The 18,949-nt window shown below is 38.6% G+C and overlaps 1 protein-coding gene across 4 annotated transcripts in view; it reads left to right on the top strand.

Annotated features, from left to right (window-relative positions):
• Nucleotides 1-18,949, top strand: part of METAP1D (methionyl aminopeptidase type 1D, mitochondrial) — a 76,980-nt gene that overhangs the window by 23,684 nt on the left and 34,347 nt on the right. Inside the window, exon 1 of one of the 4 annotated variants that reach the window (NM_001429825.1) lies at nucleotides 1,723-1,786. The exons of the other annotated variants lie outside the window; for them this stretch is intronic. The gene's annotated coding sequence lies outside the window, so the exon portion shown is untranslated. Of the gene's footprint in view, nucleotides 1-1,722; nucleotides 1,787-18,949 lie in introns of those variants that run through there. 4 annotated transcript variants of the gene reach the window in all.

Raw genomic sequence — 18,949 nt, 5'->3', positions numbered from 1 at the left:
GCATAGGCAGTCTTCTTCCATGCCCACCTTTCCTTTGCTTAATCTGTTCAATTTTTTATTAATTCTGAGACTGTTTATTGAGGACTTGCTATGAACTGCTTTTCTAGTTATTTGAAACACATCAATGAACAAAACAAACAAAAATCTCTACCCTCAAGGAGCTTGCTCTGATAGGCAATAAATATATTAAATAAATTGCAGAGTATTTTCAGTTCAGTTCAGTTCAGTCGCTCAGTCGTGTCCGACTCTGCGACCCCATGAATCGCAGCACGCCGGGCCTCCCTGTCCATCACCAGCTCCCAAAGTTCACTCAGACTCACGTCCATCGAATCAGTGATGCCATCCAGCCATCTCATCCTCTGTCGTCCCCTTCTCCTCCTGCCCCCAATCCCTCCCAGCATCAGAGTCTTTTCCAATGAGTCAACTCTTCGCATGAGGTGGCCAAAGTACTGGAGTTTCAGCTTTAGCATCATTCCTTCCAAAGAACACCCAAAGGGCTGATCTCTTTTAGAATGAACTGGTTGGATCTCCTTGCAGTCCAAGGGACTCTCAAGAGTCTTCTCCAACACCACAGTTCAAAAGCATCAATTCTTCGGAGTATTTTAGAAGGTGATAAAAATTGAGGGGATAATGGAACAGAGAGGGATAACTTTCTTTTATTTTGTCAAGACTTAGTAATAAATTACTGGAAAGAATAGTTTATTTAATTTGAGTTGTTTAAATAAGCCATACTTTAAAAGGCAGAATTTAACCTGCACCCAATTGGAAGAGAATCTGGGATTTGCAAAATTCAAGTCTTGTTTCCTTTTATAGAATTGACAATAACTGTCTTTCCCATTATGTTATTACATGTTAGTAGAGAAATAATTTAAGGAATTGCTCTCAAGGAGTCCTAGTAAATTATATGATACAAATTTTTTACCACTATAAAGAAAAAGGAAACAGAATTAAGCCACAAAGCAGTAAAAAGAAGTTTGTGTTTTACACTGATCTGCAAAGGCTGATTTAATTTTATTAATTTAAAAAAAAAACAAAAAACAGTTCATTCCAAAGCCTCTTTCCTTATCTCTCCACTTCCCCTTTTTAATTTTTAGTTTGGATTTTCATGTTTAGATAGAAAGTTTGGGTCCTTTTAGAATTTATAAGGAAGCCTCATCGTATGGATGAGAAGCACTGGGCTTTAGCTTTACCTCTTTGGGTGCTCAGGAGTAAGCTGGTTTTGTGGAGAAAATCACGTATCCATCTTTACTTTCAAATAACTTCATCAAAAGATCAAATATTTCACTGTAAACAGTCTTAAAAGTCAAACTGATGTTGCCTGCAGAGTCAGCTAAAAGAGTGATGAGTATTGTCTTGCACAGCAGTTGAAATTGTTTTCCAAGTCCTTCCACATGAGGTAGAAAATGACTTTTCTCGCACCCCTTTAAAAAACTATAACTCTGTGGCAATTCTGATGACTGTCAGTTCCTGTGGGGTATTTACACAAAGATACTTTTAAATGAAGAGTCATTTTTAGAGCAATTAGAGACAGAGGCTAGACAGAGACTAGCCCAGCTCGAGGCCTGGCAGGTCGGGGTTAAGGTTTATTGACAGGACAGGGTCAGGCGTCTGCTCCGCTGTCCCTGCCCCTGGTACCTGCCCTCCGGATACACCCAAGACCTCGGCCAGCCAGCCGGCCTGGGCTCCCTGCCATAAGCCACCCCACCCCCACCCCGCAGCCCCGTACAATGCGGGAAGGAAAGAAGAAAGGAGGAAGAGTGGGCGAAGTTTTGCCGAAAGAGTACAGGTCAGTCGTGAGATACAAATTTGAAAACACTCGTTTCTGTTTTTTCTGGCAGACATTGTGTCACATTAGGAAGAAAGAAATTTTAAAACATACAAAGAATTGTCTGTTTCTTTGGCTTTGTAGTTTGCAGTTATTGCATCCTGCAGAAAGAAATTGCCTGGCCAAAGTAGCCTTTTAATTTCATTTTTCAGTTTTGAGTTACAGGTTTCTGGCAAGCTCTCTGACCACTACTGTTACCTGGTGGCGCCTACATTTCATTGTATTGAGAAGTACAGACTGCCTGGATCCAGGCCCGAAGGAGCTGTCTGTGACTGATGAGCGGGGATTCGCCCTGCCCCCTGCAGGCTCTTGCTTTTCCCTTTAAGGGAATCTAAGACTGCGTCCCAGGGTCCCCAAGGGAGTTAAAGAAAAATGTGTTCCGGCATTCTGTTCGGGCAGTGAGCTTGCTCTGTGGTTTTCTGTGCTGCATCTCTGCTTGCCCAGAGGCTGGTGAACATCCCAGCCATGCCCCTGCTTCTCCAGTGTTGGTAATTAATGCAGGGAAAATTTTTTTGTTTTTATTAAAAACAAGCAGAGACATCTATCAGTACCCACAGTCAAGGCAGAATTTGTTTGACATCTTGTGATTGCTGCTTACAAAAAGAATGACAGCAGTTATTAAACAAATAAGAAAAAAGCTGCTGTTTATGGGTCGTTTGCAGATACCCTAAGAATATCCTTAGAACATTACTGCTTTTGCTTACATGAGTAGAAAATAGTAGTATGAACAGAATCGTTAATTTTTGCAATCTGGGTTGTATGAGATTTAGAATAATAATAAAAATTCAAATATTAAGGAAATGTATTATTTTTCCCTGTGTAATATATGAGGGGCTTTTCCTTTCATTAGAGTATATTTCAAACGTTTGTTTTTATGATTGAAGGGGGAGTATTAACATTCAAGGTAATTAAACTTAATTGCATTTCCTATGTGAATTATTTTTAGTCTCTTTTTAAAATGCATTTATGATTCTTTTCCTCTATACTAACTATTCCTGGAGGTTTGCCCTGATAAAACATTATAGACAAATTGTCTGTTTTCTTGGAAACAGTCAGAAGTCACAAATTAGATTTGAATTCAATTTAGAACTTTTAAAGTGAAATTCGGAGATATAATCAAGTACGAAAAGCCTAAAACTCTTCAGGGTTTGCGGTTTTGGTTCTCATATCATGTTCATGTGATCTGAGAAAAGATTAGCCCTGGGCTGTTATTCTATTTGAGAGGTGTTGATAATAATTTCAGTCCCTGATGGTGTGGATTTCCATAGGTACTGGGTAAGCATGGGGTTTGCTGGAAAGAGGAGAGAAAGAGCTTCTGCAATGTTGGAGACAGTCTGTATCTTAATAGGTATTTGGTTACACAGGTGTATACATTTGTCAGAACTCATCAAATGATATACTTAAGATTTGAAGTTTTGTGCATATGTATACTTTACCTCAAAATACAGAAAAAAAGGAACTCTAAACACATACTCCAGTTTGATTTTATACATGTTGAAATATGGGGGAGAAGTTTACTATCTTTGAAACTTTACTTTGAAATGCTTCCAAAAAAAAAAAGGTGGATAGTGGAATATTTAGAAATATGACAAAGAGCAAATAGAGTGTTCATGGTAGAATCTAGGTAATGTGTTTACTGTAAAATTCTTTGAACATTTTTTGTATGTTTGAAAATGTTCATAAAATGTTGGAGAAAAGGTGAAGGTACTGATTATGCTCATTAGAGGATTTGTGTACCTCCATTTTTAATTCTGGGCTTCCCTTGTGGCTCAGCTGGTAAATCCCCTGTTAATTTGAAATTAAGCCACTTGGATTAATATCAGAATGGGGGAGGGATGTGAATGTCAGCCCTTTAGGTAAATAGAAAAATGTACCCACCTCATACTCTAGTATCTTTTGAAAGGCCGTTACCAAGCATGGAAGCCAAGAGTGTCTTTACAAACAAGAAGAGCTCCAAGAAACCCACGTCATGCCCTCAACCAATGACCTCTCTGGGCAGATAGAAGTTGCCTCCACACCCCTACCCATGGAAAAGGACGTGACCTCCTGACACACAATCTTCACTAATGGTAGGCAGGTAAACTGCCTGCTGTATACCTTACACTAAGGCCCTATCACATGGAAAGGGGCTTTTGGTTTTCAGCCCTATCTCAGGGTTTGGCCATAAACACCTCTACTGTTATCAGAATGCCAAGCTATCCCTTGTATCCTGATAGAGGTCTCTTTTTAAAGATACATGGGACCCCTGTGGTACTTCTGTTGTATGTGTTTTAATCTCAAAGGGTTAAAAGGGAGAATGGCTTGTGGTGGAATTTGAACCAAACTTTTAAAAGCAAATGATAATGTATTTTAAATGAGGCCATGTTGCTCGGAGCTTAAACAATAAACTGTAAAGTTAAGATTTGAGAGCCTCAAAGATCTCAACTCCTTCAGGGTCTCAAAGTGAACTCTGGCCAGTTAATTTATCTTTCTTCTTTGATTTTCTCACTTGGAAAATGAGAAGTGAAGCCTGACACAAAATGACCAGTCAGGGGTTCTCTGACTTTATTGTTTATAAGAATCATTTCTGTAAGAAACTTCAGTGTGTATAAAAATCATTTAGTTTGTTAAAGTAGAGATCCCAGCTTCTAACACTTGGGTTTTCTGAATTAGTAGGTCTAGGGCAGAGCTCAGAAATCTGCCTTTTAATCAATGGCTGGTGTGATACTGATGTAATTACTGGACCACATGAGAACTGGTATAGGTGTGTTTTGATGGTACTATGTTAACTGATAGATTATTTTAGCTTTTCTTAGGGAAAATTTTAAACATATACTAAAGTAGAGAGAATGGCACAATGGGCATTCCACGGACCTATCACCCAGCTTCACTAATCGTGGTTCATTCACTTCTACCCCTGTCTACTCCCTATACCCTTCCTCCACAGATTATTTGCAAAACAAAACTTGGACATATTTAGTATGCAACTTTAAATGTTGAAAGTACTGTAAACAAAATACCATATTAAACATTACAAAATTTGAGCATAATTCCCTATCAAATATATCTTGTGTCTAGATTTCTTTGATTCTCTCTCTCTCTTTTTTTTCCAAGGCTGATTTGTTGGAATCAGGAACCAAACACAGTTTCCACATTGCATTTGATTGATGTATCCCTTTAATCTTTTAATCTAGAGGTTTCCCTTCCCTTTCTTTTTTTTTTCCCCTTGTGATTTATTTGTTGAAGAAACTAGGTCATTTATTCCGTAGGTTTTCTCAGTCTAGATTTTCTGATTTTATCCCCATGATGTCATTTATCATTTTTCTTTCCCCTGTATATCCTATAAATTCCACCACTTCCATCCTGAAGTTTGATCAGATTAAAGTTCAATTTGGGGACTAAAATGCACCATTGGTAATGTCATATCCTTCCATCAGAAGGCACATGTCTGTTTATCTCTCTTTATGTCGTGTTAGCAGCTGAGAGCTATTCTTACCTAGGGAGAGCCCTGTAATTTGACTTAGTAAGTAGTTCATGGAAGAACTTTCTCCTTCTCCCTCATGGATTTTTCCTTTTCTAGGTTAGGCTTTTAAAGCTTTCACAGTGAATCCATAGCTGCCTACTTAGACATTGTGTTTGCTGCAGAAAGCAGAAAAGCTTTCTTGCTTTCACACTTAGTCTCATTTTCACAATATAGTAATCTGTAAAATTTTTCCTAGTGCCTTCAACATTTTTTTCAATTTCTGAAACATCTTAAGATGAATGGATGACCACACAATTGAGCAGAAATTGAGGGCCCTATAATGAAACCACAGTTGCAGGCAAAGTGACCTGGCAGAAGTACTAGTGAGTCAGAGCATCCCATCCTGAGGGGAAGACAATGAGTTTTTAATACCTGTATTTATTTATTTTCTCCTAAAAGCAAACATGAGGTTTCTGAATCAGGGGCAGACAATTCTTACTTAAAGCAATAACTGCATTGGTTCTCTAGACCCCAGTTTTCTCCTTCAGAGTGTGTGAAGGGGTCTAGAAGAATGATGTTGGATATGCCAAGATCGCTCTAGTTACCGGGAATGAATGGGTTCATTTCTTCATTCAACAGCCACATACTGATGGTTACATGTATGCAGACAGTGAGTCCACCCTGGGGAGGATGATAAATACTAGAGTACTCCCAACCTAACACATCAAACCGTAGACCTCTCTGTCTAGAATTAGCCATTGTGTCATCTTATAGGTAATCAAATATATATATTTATATATTTATGTGTGTGTATTTGATTTTATATATATGTGTATAATTATATATATATAGGCATATATATGTGTATTTGCTTTTATATATGTATATATAATTTTATACACATATAAGCACATATAGATGTGTTATTTGATTTTCCCCTGACTTACATTGTGATTTCAAAAATCATTTTCTTAAATTATATGGTAGCTCAACTAGTCTTTAGTTCTCAGCCATTTCTGCTTGAGCTATGAGATCCACATAATCCAGCCAAGAATCTTTCTAAAGTGTGTTCTTAAGTCTTTGTTCTGTCCTGAATTGTGTACTACCTGGAATTAAACCAACTCACTTGAAGTGGCAAAAAAAAAAAAATAATTTTCCTCACTTTTATCTACAAATGTTATTTGCACTGACATTTTCATGAAGTTTTCTCATCTCTAGCTTTTCAGGTAGCAAGTTACTTTATACCCACTGTAGAGTTTGCTCATGTGACTAGTTCTTTTGATAAGAAAGTGAAATCCAAATTGTGAAAATTAGACTCTGAGAAGAAAATTCCAATGCAGAGTACTAAAGATTTCCCACAGCAGGAGAGGGTAGGTGCTGTGGGTTAGGCCTGGTGGAGCTGGTATCCTGCTAGGGGAGACGAGAAGACACAATTAGACACGATAACTCTGCAATGGGAAAGTGCTTGGAAGGGAATAAACAAAGTTAAGAGGGAGTGAGTAACCGGGGAGACCACTTTAGAGAGAGTGGTCCCAGAAGGCCTCTCTGATGAAGCGACATTTGAGCTGAGGCCTGAGGGATGTGAATGAGCCAGTGACGTGAGGAGCTGGTGAAAGAGCAGATGCAGAGACGAGAAAGGACGTACTGTGTCTGAGAAGAGGAAAGGGGGCCTGGTGGCTGGCTGGCTGTGAGTGACAGGGAGAGAAGGCAGGGCCAAAGCACGCAGGACCTTCATCAACTCTGAGAAACGAATTCTGTTCTAAAAGCAGTTGATGAACATTGAAGAATTTTAAGCAGGAAAACTTAGTAATTATCTTCACCTAGGCTTTGTTTTTCTATGCATGTGCAAACCTCTATGCATATGTGTTTCTAATGGTAGCATGTGTATGTGATCTTCAACTTAGTTTTTCATCTACCAGTAACATCATGGGCATTATGAAAGGAAGATTTACAAGGAAAAATAAGTTTAATTTGCTATGATCAACATGACAAATATATATAGATATGTAAGAACTTGAAGCTATGACTAAAAATCAGTTTCTTAGGGGTAATAAATGAAGGACAGTGCTTGTTTTTAGTGTCCATTATAGATATAAATTCGCTTAAATAATTTAAGAACATTAGAAACATGTTCTAACTTGGTCCTTGCTTTTCTCATCAGCTTATCATGATTAGTATGCTACTTTAACCATGTATTTATTGTTAAAGCAGCCTTATACTAGTGAAAGTCACTCAGTCGTGTTCAACTCTTTGCAACCTCATGGACTATACAATTCATGGAATTCTCCAGGCCAGAATACTGGAGCGGGTAGCCTTTCCCTTCTCCAGGGAATCTTTCCAACCCAGGGATCGAACCCAGGTCTCTCACATTGCAGGCGGATTCTTTACCAGCTGAGCCACAAGGGAAGCCCAACCTTATAGGCCATTATAGTCCATATGGACGTTATAGGCTTATAGGCCATTTTTAGTCTTCTAGATACAACACAATTTGAATAAAGAAGGAAAACAGAAGAATCAGAATTCAGCAAGGAGTATGTGGTCAAACCATAACAAATGAAGAAATGATCAATAAACTCTGCAGAGAATGTGTCACCTTTCAAAGTACAGTTTACTTTTGTCAATAATTATAAATGTACTTATTTATTCACTTTTAGAATATCTCATTTTTGTGAAAAATAGACCTAAAACTCCTTGAACTGTAGAAACTCCAGCATTGTTTAGTTCTTGCCCATTTGTAAAATCTAAGCAAAAGCTTGAATAGAAGAAACTGTCTATATTACAAGTGAAGCAAAGACACGGACTATGTTTCCTGGTCTTCGAGTCCATGGTAGTATGAGCTTTATGGAAAACATTTTCCAAAATAGCAGGTGGATGAACAATTATAGTCTACAAAAGTAACTGCCTCAAACTCATGCAACCTGACTTAGCTCATTTTTAAGCCTGCTGCTGCTAAGTTGCTTCAGTCATGTCCGACTCTGTGCGACCCCATAGACGGCAGCCCACCAGGCTCCCCCATCCCTGGGATTCTCAAGGCAAGAACACTGGAGTGGGTTGCCATTTCCTTCTCCAATGCGTGAAAGTGAAAAGTGAAAGTGAAGTCACTCAGTCGTGTCCGACTCTTGGCAGCCTAACAGGTTCCTGCGTCCATGGGACTTTCCAGGCAAGAGTACTGTAGTGGGGTGCCATTGCCTTCTCTTAAAAATGCCTTCTCATTTTTAAGCCTACATTACAAAACAAAAAACAGCAAACCATATTGCAGAGGTGGAAATGAACTGAAGCAGGCAAGAAATAAGGGGGCTGAGGATGTGTGATGCAACATTGCTATCACATTACAGGAGAGATATCCTGGACAAACCTCTGTCTGCATTCTTAACCCATGAACCCTGGCCCCAGCCTTCAGTATTTGAAAGTATCTTTTAAAATTCAAAGTCTTGGTATGCTTCTGGTTTTTTAATAAAGTCACAAACAATAGTAATGCAGTCATCTGTTACCTTTCTGCCTTTTATGTCAAGTTGGAGACCCTGGAACAACATCAATGAGTTTCTTAATAAAATCTTTCATGTAATTTTCTTCTCTACTTAAAAATTGAAATATATTTAACTTCTCCAAATATTTAATTGAATGTGATACATTTGCTAAAAGATGTCTTAATTCTATAATTTAATACTCCTACGTATGTATATAACATTCCTACGTATGTCGCAAAGAGTCGGACACACAAAGAGTCAGACACGACATATATAACACTCCTACGTATGTCGCAGAGTCAGACACGACTGAGTGACTTCACTTTCACTTTCACGTATGTATATATGTATGTATGAATGATACATCAAGAAATATTTCTGTTGCTTAGTTTTAAGAATTTATGTAGTAAAAACTAAATATAATTTAGAAATATTTCATTGTAAGTGCTTCTCATTTTCAAAAACTCGTAATTCAGAAATATGTCACTGGAAAGGGAGGCTAAAGACATTTATAGTTTTTTTTCCCCTCACAGCTTCATGTTTATGAAACAGCTTATTAACAATGGTATAGCTGAAAACATTGGAAGGGTCCGCTGGCTTCCAAATATCTCCACTGTAAAACCAAAAATTTCCAACAGTTAGAATCATTCCTTTGGGTTAAGGGAATATCCACACAAAGCCTTTGTTTAATGGCTGTTATCATTCCTGTATTTGGCTAAGACTGGATTAGAAGAAATGAGGTGGTGTGTTTTTAATAGTCTTAGTGAAGAGGTAGAGAGGAGGATGGACATTCTTGGTGGGAGAGAAGGGAGATACTCCAGTACCAAGGGCTCCAAAAGAGGCCTTCAGGCTGTGGGAAAGGCAGAGACTCTACTTGCTAATTATGAAATGACTGCTCATGTGGGAGCCGTGTTTAAAACTGACTGTACTGTACTCATCTGAGTTGTAGAATGGGTATAAGCAGATGGACCATGTCACTCACAAACGTTTCTGTCTCATTTGTGAGCAGAATGCCACAGGGTGTGCAGAATAACTTGGCACCTTCACTGGTTGGGGGAGAGTCTGGGGGAGAGTCCAGAAAACCGTCCAGTTGAATTCTTAGATGGGCTTTTGGCAAGCACACAGGGTTGCTTTATACAGCCTGTCTCCGATGTTTTTCCCCGAGTGTCTGAAAGAAAAGGGAGGATTTGTGGACCTGATTAAAACAAGGAAGTAACCCAGTGACTTAGAGAGGCGCGCTGTGGAATTTGAATCCTAAAATACAGCCCTCCCTCGTTGACTTTTCAGCCATGGGAATAACCAGTTGCTTCATTGTGTGTTTGCAAAGTGCCTCAGCCATTTGGCCAGCCTGATGGTTACCTGCTGCCTCTTTTTATAGCGTCCGCGTCCTTTGTTGTTGCCCGGCTGGTCAAACATATGTAACGGTGCCCTGGGGCACCAAGTGTACCCTCGGGGAGCTAAGTGCTGCCAGATGTGGGGAGAAAGGGTTGATTCACATGGCCATAATTTCCAATAGCTAATTTTACCTGTTTTCTTTTGGTTTTGGATTTCTTTCTTAAAGAAAAATCCATTTGGAGTTGGGTTCCCCCCTCCTTTCAATTGCAGTCCTGTCTTTTTACCTCTAATCTTCTAGCCCCACCCACCTCCCCCACAAGTGAAAGTGTGAGAAGAAAAGGATGCAGAAGATATATGATATATTAAGCCCGAGTGACTAATGTTTTTACTTTATGATAAAAATTAACAAAATGTTGCTGAGTCTGACCAGTGTTTTTACTTCCCAAGTGCAATTAAATTTCACTGACTCAGTCTTTCATATAGAAATCATGTACATAGAAATAAATGATATTTTAGATTAGCATCTTTTAGATACAAATTTTATCTAATCTCTGATTAAGAACACTAAATTTATTGTTCAGAGCTCTGCGTTTTTAACTAGCTATCCTGAAAACTGGTGAAATAGGGAGAAAGGATCAAGCCTTTAGCTTGATTCTCTGTATGAACTCAGGCCGACCAGACAGTAATCTGGGAAAAGAAAGAATTTCTTTATAGAGATATTCCTGCCAACAAATTCAGAAGAACTAATGAAATATTACCACTTGGTAAATCCCTAAGCAATCAATGGATCTAGGCACTGTCAGGGGCTGCTAGTATCTCAATAAGAGAGACAACTGTCAGAGCACCACCAGCCCTTAAATATTCTTGCCAATAAAACAAAAGAAAAAGAACTTGAATCAAAATGATCGCTGGGTTTAATATTAGTCCGTAGGAAATATATGGAAAGGAGATACCATTAGGTATAACTAGTGAATTCCAGTATAAGGGAGATGCTAAGGACAAAGCAATGCATTTCTTTAACAAATAAATTACATGGAAGAAAAAAGGAGAAGCATTGATTAAACAGGCATAAGAGACATGTCAAACAAATGCAATGTGTAGCCTCTTCTTTGGATCCTGTTTTAAAAAACCATTTGTTTAATAAAAAGTTTATATAATTATATGTATAATTGATATATATGTATTTAACAAAAGGAGAGTACCTAAAGACTACAGCTATTTGATATATTAAGGAATTACTATTAATTTTTTAGATATAATAAGTTTAGATTGTTTATTCTTTATAAAGTGTCCTTATCTTTTAGATATACATACTGAAATATTTACAGATATGGTGTCTAGGATTGGTTTCCAAATAGTTCAGTGGGAAGGGAAGATAGCTGTAGGTTAAACAAGATCAGCGTGAGTGGATAATTGTTAAAGCTAGATGACGGGTACATGGGAGTTTGTTATAGTAATCTGTCTATCCTTGCATATGTTTCTAATTTTCTATTTTTAAAAAGTTTAAAAAAAAATAGGTTTAGGTTTGAAACTCAGATCTGCCACTTGTAACTTTTGTGATCTTGTGGAAATCCCTGAACCTCCTTGAGTCTCAGGGGTTTTTTTGCTTGAAAAGCACATGCAGGAATATCTTCTCAGTTTACTTTACACAGGTTGTTGGGCCAAATTAAATAATCTGTATTAAATTGTTTTTAAAATTTCTACAAACATGTCAGTTGTTTTACCGTAGTTATTATAAAGTTTCTGAAAGGATACGGTTTTCCCCCTAAGAAAGTTTGGTAGCTTTTTCTGCTTCCGCAAGCAATATTGTTGTTCCATGTATATTATAGTAGCCAAAAAGTCCTAGAATAAGAATAGTTACATGGCCATCAAGTATATTTATTAACTAGTTTATAGTAATAGAGTAATTATGAGAATTCATTTTAATTTTTTTCTAATACAAATTTCTCATAGCTTAGTCGATTAATTATAACATAGACTGTATGTCCCTCAGGCATGTCCAACTCTTTGCATCCCCATGGACTGTAGCCCGCCAGGCTCCTCCGTCCTTGGAATTCTGCAGGCCAGAATACTGGAGTGGGTAGCTGTTCCCTTCTCCAGGGGTCTTCCCAACCCAGGGATGGAACCCAGGAATCCCTCATTGCAGGAAGATCCTTTACCATCTGAACCATCAGGGATGCATAATATAGATAACTATGATAGTAATATTTTCACTGTATAGTAAGAATTGTGAATTATTTGATTTCCTATTTTCCTTGATTTTTAAAAATTGCTTGAATTTAACATATTAAGAAATATTTTGAATTACTTGCATTATAACACACAGAAACCAAGTTGTTAGAATCTTTCTCATATTGTTTTGGCTTATTTTGTTTTCTGATTCTAGCTTTATCCCTCCCTCCCTCCTTCTTTCCTTTCTTCTTTTCCTGCCTTCTTTCTCTGTCCCCTCTAGCGCTTTATTGTGATGTATAATATACAAAGAGAACCGTATGCAAAACAAATGAGTAATTTAATGAGTGATTATAAAACACATATATTACTACTGTGCCAGTTTAAAAAAAATTCAGAACACGGCCTGTACCTCAGAAGAGCACTCATTGTCTTTCCCAGTCTACATCTCTTTATCATCTTCCAGCTAATCACAGTCTTGACTTTAATAGTATTCACTTTCTTGCTTTTGTCTATAGTTTTACTCCCATGTATAGATTCCTAAAGAGTATGATGCAATTTTGCTTGTTTTTTTTCTTTATATAAATAAAATCACAGATTCTCTTTTTTTGTTTCTGACTGATGATTTTATATTTTGAAGATCCATCCATATTATTGTCTGTAGCTACATTTGTTTTGATTCCTGTATCAGTCAGTTCAGTTCAGTTCAGTTCAGTCACTCAGTCGTGTCCGACTCTTTGCAACCCCATGAATCACAGGGTGCCAGGCCTCCCTGTCCATCACCAGCTCCCGGAGTTCACTCAAACTCATGTGCATCAAGTCGGTGATGCCATCCAGCCATCTCATCCTCTGTCGTCCCCTGCTCCTCCTGTCCGCAATCCCTCCCAACATCAGGTCTTTTCCAGTGAGTCAACTCTTCGTATGCAGTGGCCCAAGTATTGGAGTTTCAGCTTTAGCATCAGTCCTTCCAATGAACACCCAGGACTGATCTCCTTTAGAATGGACTGGTTGGATCTCCTTGCAGTCCAAGGGACTCTCAAGAGTCTTCTCCAACACCACAGTTCAAAAGCATCCATTCTTCGGCACTCAGCTTTCTTCACAGTCCAACTCTCACATCCATACATGACCACTGGAAAAACCATAGTCTTCCATTTTATGAATTTATCATAATTTACCCATGCTATTTTTGATGGGCATTTGAGTTAGTTCCACTGTTCTCTATTACAGACATTCTTATAGATGGCTTTTGGTGCTTCTCTGTAACCTCTATGCATTTTTGTTATGTGTATTTCTAGGGGTGAACTAGTGACTTCATTCTGACAATTTTGCAATGTAGTTGAACCAATCAACACTCTCTCCAGCAGTATCTGAGTGCCAGCTGCCATGCTCAGCTTCTTGATCTCTGAGTGCCAGGTGCCATACTGATAAGTACTTAATACATATGAACTTATTTTAATCCTCATAATTTTTTTATTTCCCCTTTTTTAATGGATGAAGAAACTGAGGCACAGAATGTTTATGTAAATTGCTGAAGGTTGGTAGCTAGTAAATCTTAGAGCCAGAACTGAAGTTAGACAGTCCAGCCCCACTGGCTCCACCTAAGTTATGAATGGGCCTCCGGCCCGTATTGGTGAACTCTGGGCAGAGTGACAGTAGTCGGGGAGAACCACCATGTTTCCTGTCCGGGTGGCTGTACTGGGGCTTGAAATGTTCATTCCAGTGCTAAGGGTCGGGGAGGGGGTATTGCTTGAACTTCAAAGCGGAGTTGCTTCCTTTCACTTGCTCTGTGAGTTGGAATAAGCTGAAGCAACATGAGGATCCTGCCTCTGGGGCTGGTACAGCTCTTATGAGAAGGAATGAGACTTGGCTTTCTCTCCTCTGTAGTATTTTCAGGGCCACTCAGCCTGCATCCCCTTTCAAGTAGGACCTGGAGAGGAAGAGGCCATAGAGTGGACATTTCACTTTCCCTCACTGTCCAGATAGAACATCTTTTCCTCTAGAAACCGCACTGTGAATGGGAGCAACATTCCCAGGCTAGCCCAGAAAACCCATAATGTAGCTAAAATATTAGGTATTTGCAGCTGAATTGTTTCCTAGCTTTTTGTTTTCATGGCAAACGTGTAGTATTTTAGTTACATCTTGGGCAAATGGGTTAGCCTAGAACTTAGCCATCTTGTTTATGTCAGAAAATGTTTTCCAACAGCTAAGACCACATATTTATCTTGGTGTAGAACTAACTTTATCCCTAGTATGGATCACTGACTACCTGAGTATTCTGCTCTAAGCAAACTGTACAGCATACATTTATTTGATAGTAAGATGAAAAACATCTCTAATAAGATAGGGAATCATTTTCCATGGACACACTCTGACAGGGACCAAGCTTTAATTAGCTAAGATATTTAAAATTTTAGCAATACAAAAATCCATCTGCTTTTCATTTGTCATATACGGGCTTTTATTTACCAGCCTACGTGGAACATTGAAACATTGATGTTGCCACCTGAACCACTTATAGATCTTCAGATCTGTGTGGGAAAAGGAACAATAATTATAATCTGCTTCAGGCTAGAATAATTCAAAAGGAAATGTGCATTACTAATATGGCAGAGCTCATAAAATTTCAGTGTCAGTTTGCCACTTGTGGTTGAAAATTGGAGTCAGGCTGGTTGGCTAGAGGCAAAAAGACTAGAGTTACATAATATTTATGAGTTCTGAAGTTAGCAATCACCAAACCCAAATACTGCCAGCTTTCAGATTGGTCAGTGAGGTCAGCATCATCTAGTCATGGCAATGTAGTTCAGAGCTGAGTAGATTTGGTACTGATGAAACATTACTTCTAAGTATAAATTCTGTCTATGTCAGCCCACTGCTACCTCCTTTACAGGATTTATAGCCTTCTAATTTTAAATATTATCCCCAAGATATTTTCCTGAGGGGCCCCATACGATTGTGCAAAAAAGCTGCTTGCTGCCTAAGGTTTTATGACACAAAGATGGAAGTGGAACCTTCCTCGCTGCAGTATTATTTCTGCAGCACTTCCAGTGTTGAACTTCTGTGAAGACTTTCTGCCTCTCTGTACATCATCAGAGTGGTCAAGCCCCAGCCAGCACCTTATATCACCCTGTGCTCAGAAACAGTTTGGTGTCCAAACCTGTTACTTACATAGTATATGTAAGTAAGCAGCTAAAACTCAACCCCAGGATGACGCCCAAGAAGCACATGTTGTTGTGAACTGAAGATTCCAAATGTTTCTGCCATCAAGAAGCAATCAGCCCTGGGGCTGTTCCTAACAGGAGCAACTGCAAGTTGATGCTCATTTTAAATGCTTTGTTTTCTCATGCGTAAACAGCATCCTAGATTTAAAGTAATCTTTCGATTGCCTATACTTCTTTGAATTCATAAAAAAAAATTTATGTTTTTCAGTGCTAAATCAAATGCTCTTTGAATGTTTTATTATTGGAAATTTCAAATATAGGTAAAAGTAGAGAAAAGGGTGTAATCCCCCATGCTGTTACCTGTGGATAAGATATTTATAATGCAAAAAATTAGTCTTTTTTTTTTTTCCTGCCAAGAGTATGTCATAGGGATTTCACATACTTGCAGATGGAGTTGGAATTAGAATTCTAAAACGCATGGAAGAGAATACATCAGGAGAGCATTTGATCTGAGGAGAGCAAATCCTCAAAAGAGAGGATTTGGCCCCACACACCTTGGCTCCCTTTTTTACAACTTCAAAACATATTTGTCTTCCTGGGGGAAAGTCAAACTGAATACAAAAGGTCCCTGGACACTAAAGCTATGCAGCGACCTTGTTCAGAAATCTGGCAGATTACTTTTAAATTTATTTTTAATTAAAGTTTTGGATCTGCAACTTCTCTGGTGTTCTAGTGGCTAACACTCCATGCTCCCAATGCCTAGGTCCCTGGTCAGGGAACTAGATCCCACATACCACAGCTAAGAGTTTGCATTCCACAGCTAAAGGTCCCGTGAGCCACAGTTACAGCTGCAGAATGCACAAAGGCTGAATGGAGACAGGAACCCTACTACTGAAAAGATTAGAGTTGTCCCAACCTACCCCAGACACATAACACAAAAGCAAGGCTAAGGTGTAAAATTAGGTAAGCGTAGAATAATAATAAGTCTTAAAAAGTTTTAATGTTCTCCCCTAACCCCTCATAATTAGGTCATTGCTTTTGAGGGCAAATAATCTTTTAAAGTATTTTATTTTTAAAAAATATTCTAATTTGTTTATTGGTCTGCATCAGTTTCTGGTTGTGGCAGGCAAACTCTCCGTTGTGATGCGTGATCTAGTTCTCTGACCAGGGATCAAACCCAGGCCCCCTGCATTGGGACCGCAGAGTCTTAGCCACTGGCTCACCAGCAAAGTCCCATGGGAAAATATTTTAAATATCAAACTTTTCCAAAAAATCTTTCCTTTTTTGGTGCTTTTAATTTACTGGCACTTTTAGCACCTGTTAAACCTATTGGGTTCAACACATCATATATGAGAAGAGGGAGGTAACACTGGGGAAAGACGAGGTAAGGGGGTAAGTTGGCAGTGATGGAAAGCAAAGTCCAATTAACCCCACTCAGCCCCAACACACTTCTTTCCATTGGAAAAAGTATGTGAGTCTGATATTAAGGCACATAAATGTATGACACTGGAGTGTTAAATCAACTTTTAAACTTAAGGTTTTTGTATGTTTTTCTTTTTTAAGTATTGTCCTATGTGCTGTGCTGTGCTTAGTCACTCAGTCATGTCCGACTATTTAGGCAGAAGACATAATGGTAAAATTCCATGTATAATAGCAACCCAAAGTATAAGATATCCTGGAGTAAACAAATAATAAAGAATTCACAGGTCTTTATTAGATGTCTACCGAGATAGACATCTAAATGTCTACTGAGATAAATTAAAGAAGACTGCAGTAAAGAACCCACCTGCCAGTGTAGGAGATATAAGAGACGTGGGTTCAGTCCCTGGGTTGGGAAGATCCCCTGGAGAGGGACATGGCAACCTACTCCAGTATTTTTGCCTGGAGAATCCCATGGACAGAGGAGCCTGGTGGGCTACAGTCCATAGGGTATCAGAGAGTCAGACATGACTGAAGCGACTTAGTACGCATGCATGCAGTAAATACAAGGACATCTCTTAAATAAAACAACTGAATATTTTAAAAAGTCATAGTCTCCCTAGATTAATCTATAAATTCAATATAAACCCCATCGTATGGTTGAACACACTTTAAAACAAGGTTGGAATGCAAATGGAAAACTGAAAAAAAAAATTGAAACAATATACTACATGAACATTTAATGTTTCTAATTCACAGAGCACACTTAAAAGTAAATCCAATAAAAATCAGCCTATAAGAGGCCTAAATGGGGAATTCATAAAAGTATATCAGTACATAAAGAAATCTTCAATCTCAGGAGTGTCTGAAAAAATAAGTAAAAGCGAGATGCCATTTTTCATTAATCAGACTGACAAAGGTTTCATCACTAATAATATTGGTGAGGGTGTAGGGAAGTTGACACCTTTGGGAATGTAAATTTCTCTTTTGTGGAGAGCAGTTGTGCAGATATGTCAGAATTTTGTATATTTTTTAACTCAAGAATTCTACTTCTGGGAATTTAAGCTAAAGAGAATAATTACAAATACATATATTTGTATAAAGTGTATTTTGCAGGGCAAAAAACAAAAGAGCTCACCGAAATGCTCATCACTGGTTCAATAAAGGGCTATTTTACTCATCCATATAAAGGAATACTGTGAAACCAGTAACCCAATAGGATAAAAAGTTTCATGTAGACTGAAGCAACTTAATACACACACACGTAGAGAAATGGTCTAAAGTATGTTTGCTGAATGTTAACAGTGGTCATTTGAGGAAGCTCTTTACCCTTTTTTCTTTATACTGTTTATGCTTTCTCAATGTTGTTATGTGTGTGTGCGTGCTAAATCACTTCAGTTGTGTCTGACTCTGTGACCCCATGGACTGTAGCCCAATAGGCACCTCTGTCCATGGGATTTTCCCTGCAAGAATACTGGAGTGGGTTGCCATTTCCTCCTCCAGGGGATCTTCCCGATCCAGGGATCAAACTCTCATCTCCTGCATCTCCTGCATTGCAGGCAGATTATTTACCTGGTGAGCCATTGGGAAGCCCCCAGTATTGTCATTAAAGTGTTTAATATCATCCATATACCATTTCATAATCAGGGGGGAAGAAAGTAAGTTTCCTATGAACTCTGGCTCATTCTGTGTGGTTTCAGGCAAGGACAGAGTGCATCTACTCAGGAAAATGACCCTTGAGAAGTGGATTCAGAAAGAAAAAGTTAATATCAGACACTGGCTTCTTCACAGCTGCTAATGACCTGCTCAGGAGTTTCCGATGGGTGGAAAGTGATGCGTGTGGCATCCATCCATTTATTAGAAAGGGCCTAATTCATGTGGAACAAAGTGGTGGGATGGTTCTGCAGAATCGTCTTCCAGCATGTTGCCTAGTCATGTAGACCAGAGCTGCATTCCTCGGTCAGACTCAGTGCAGAGATCAGTCATGACGATGAAGGGAGGAGGAAAGTAGAGTTGCTGTTCAGAGCTTCACATCTGTCAATTTCCGTGTTCCTTACCAGATTCTTGTTATGCAGAGCTGGAGCAAAGTGATTCGTAGCTATTTCTAAAGGCTAGTTCTGCTTTTCCTTTTCTT

This window comes from Bos taurus, chromosome 2 (genome assembly GCF_002263795.3).
Source record: "Bos taurus isolate L1 Dominette 01449 registration number 42190680 breed Hereford chromosome 2, ARS-UCD2.0, whole genome shotgun sequence".
NCBI lineage: Eukaryota > Metazoa > Chordata > Mammalia > Artiodactyla > Bovidae > Bos > Bos taurus.
The sequence above is the reverse complement of the archived record's forward strand: the minus strand, read 5'-3'. Positions and strand labels throughout refer to the sequence as shown.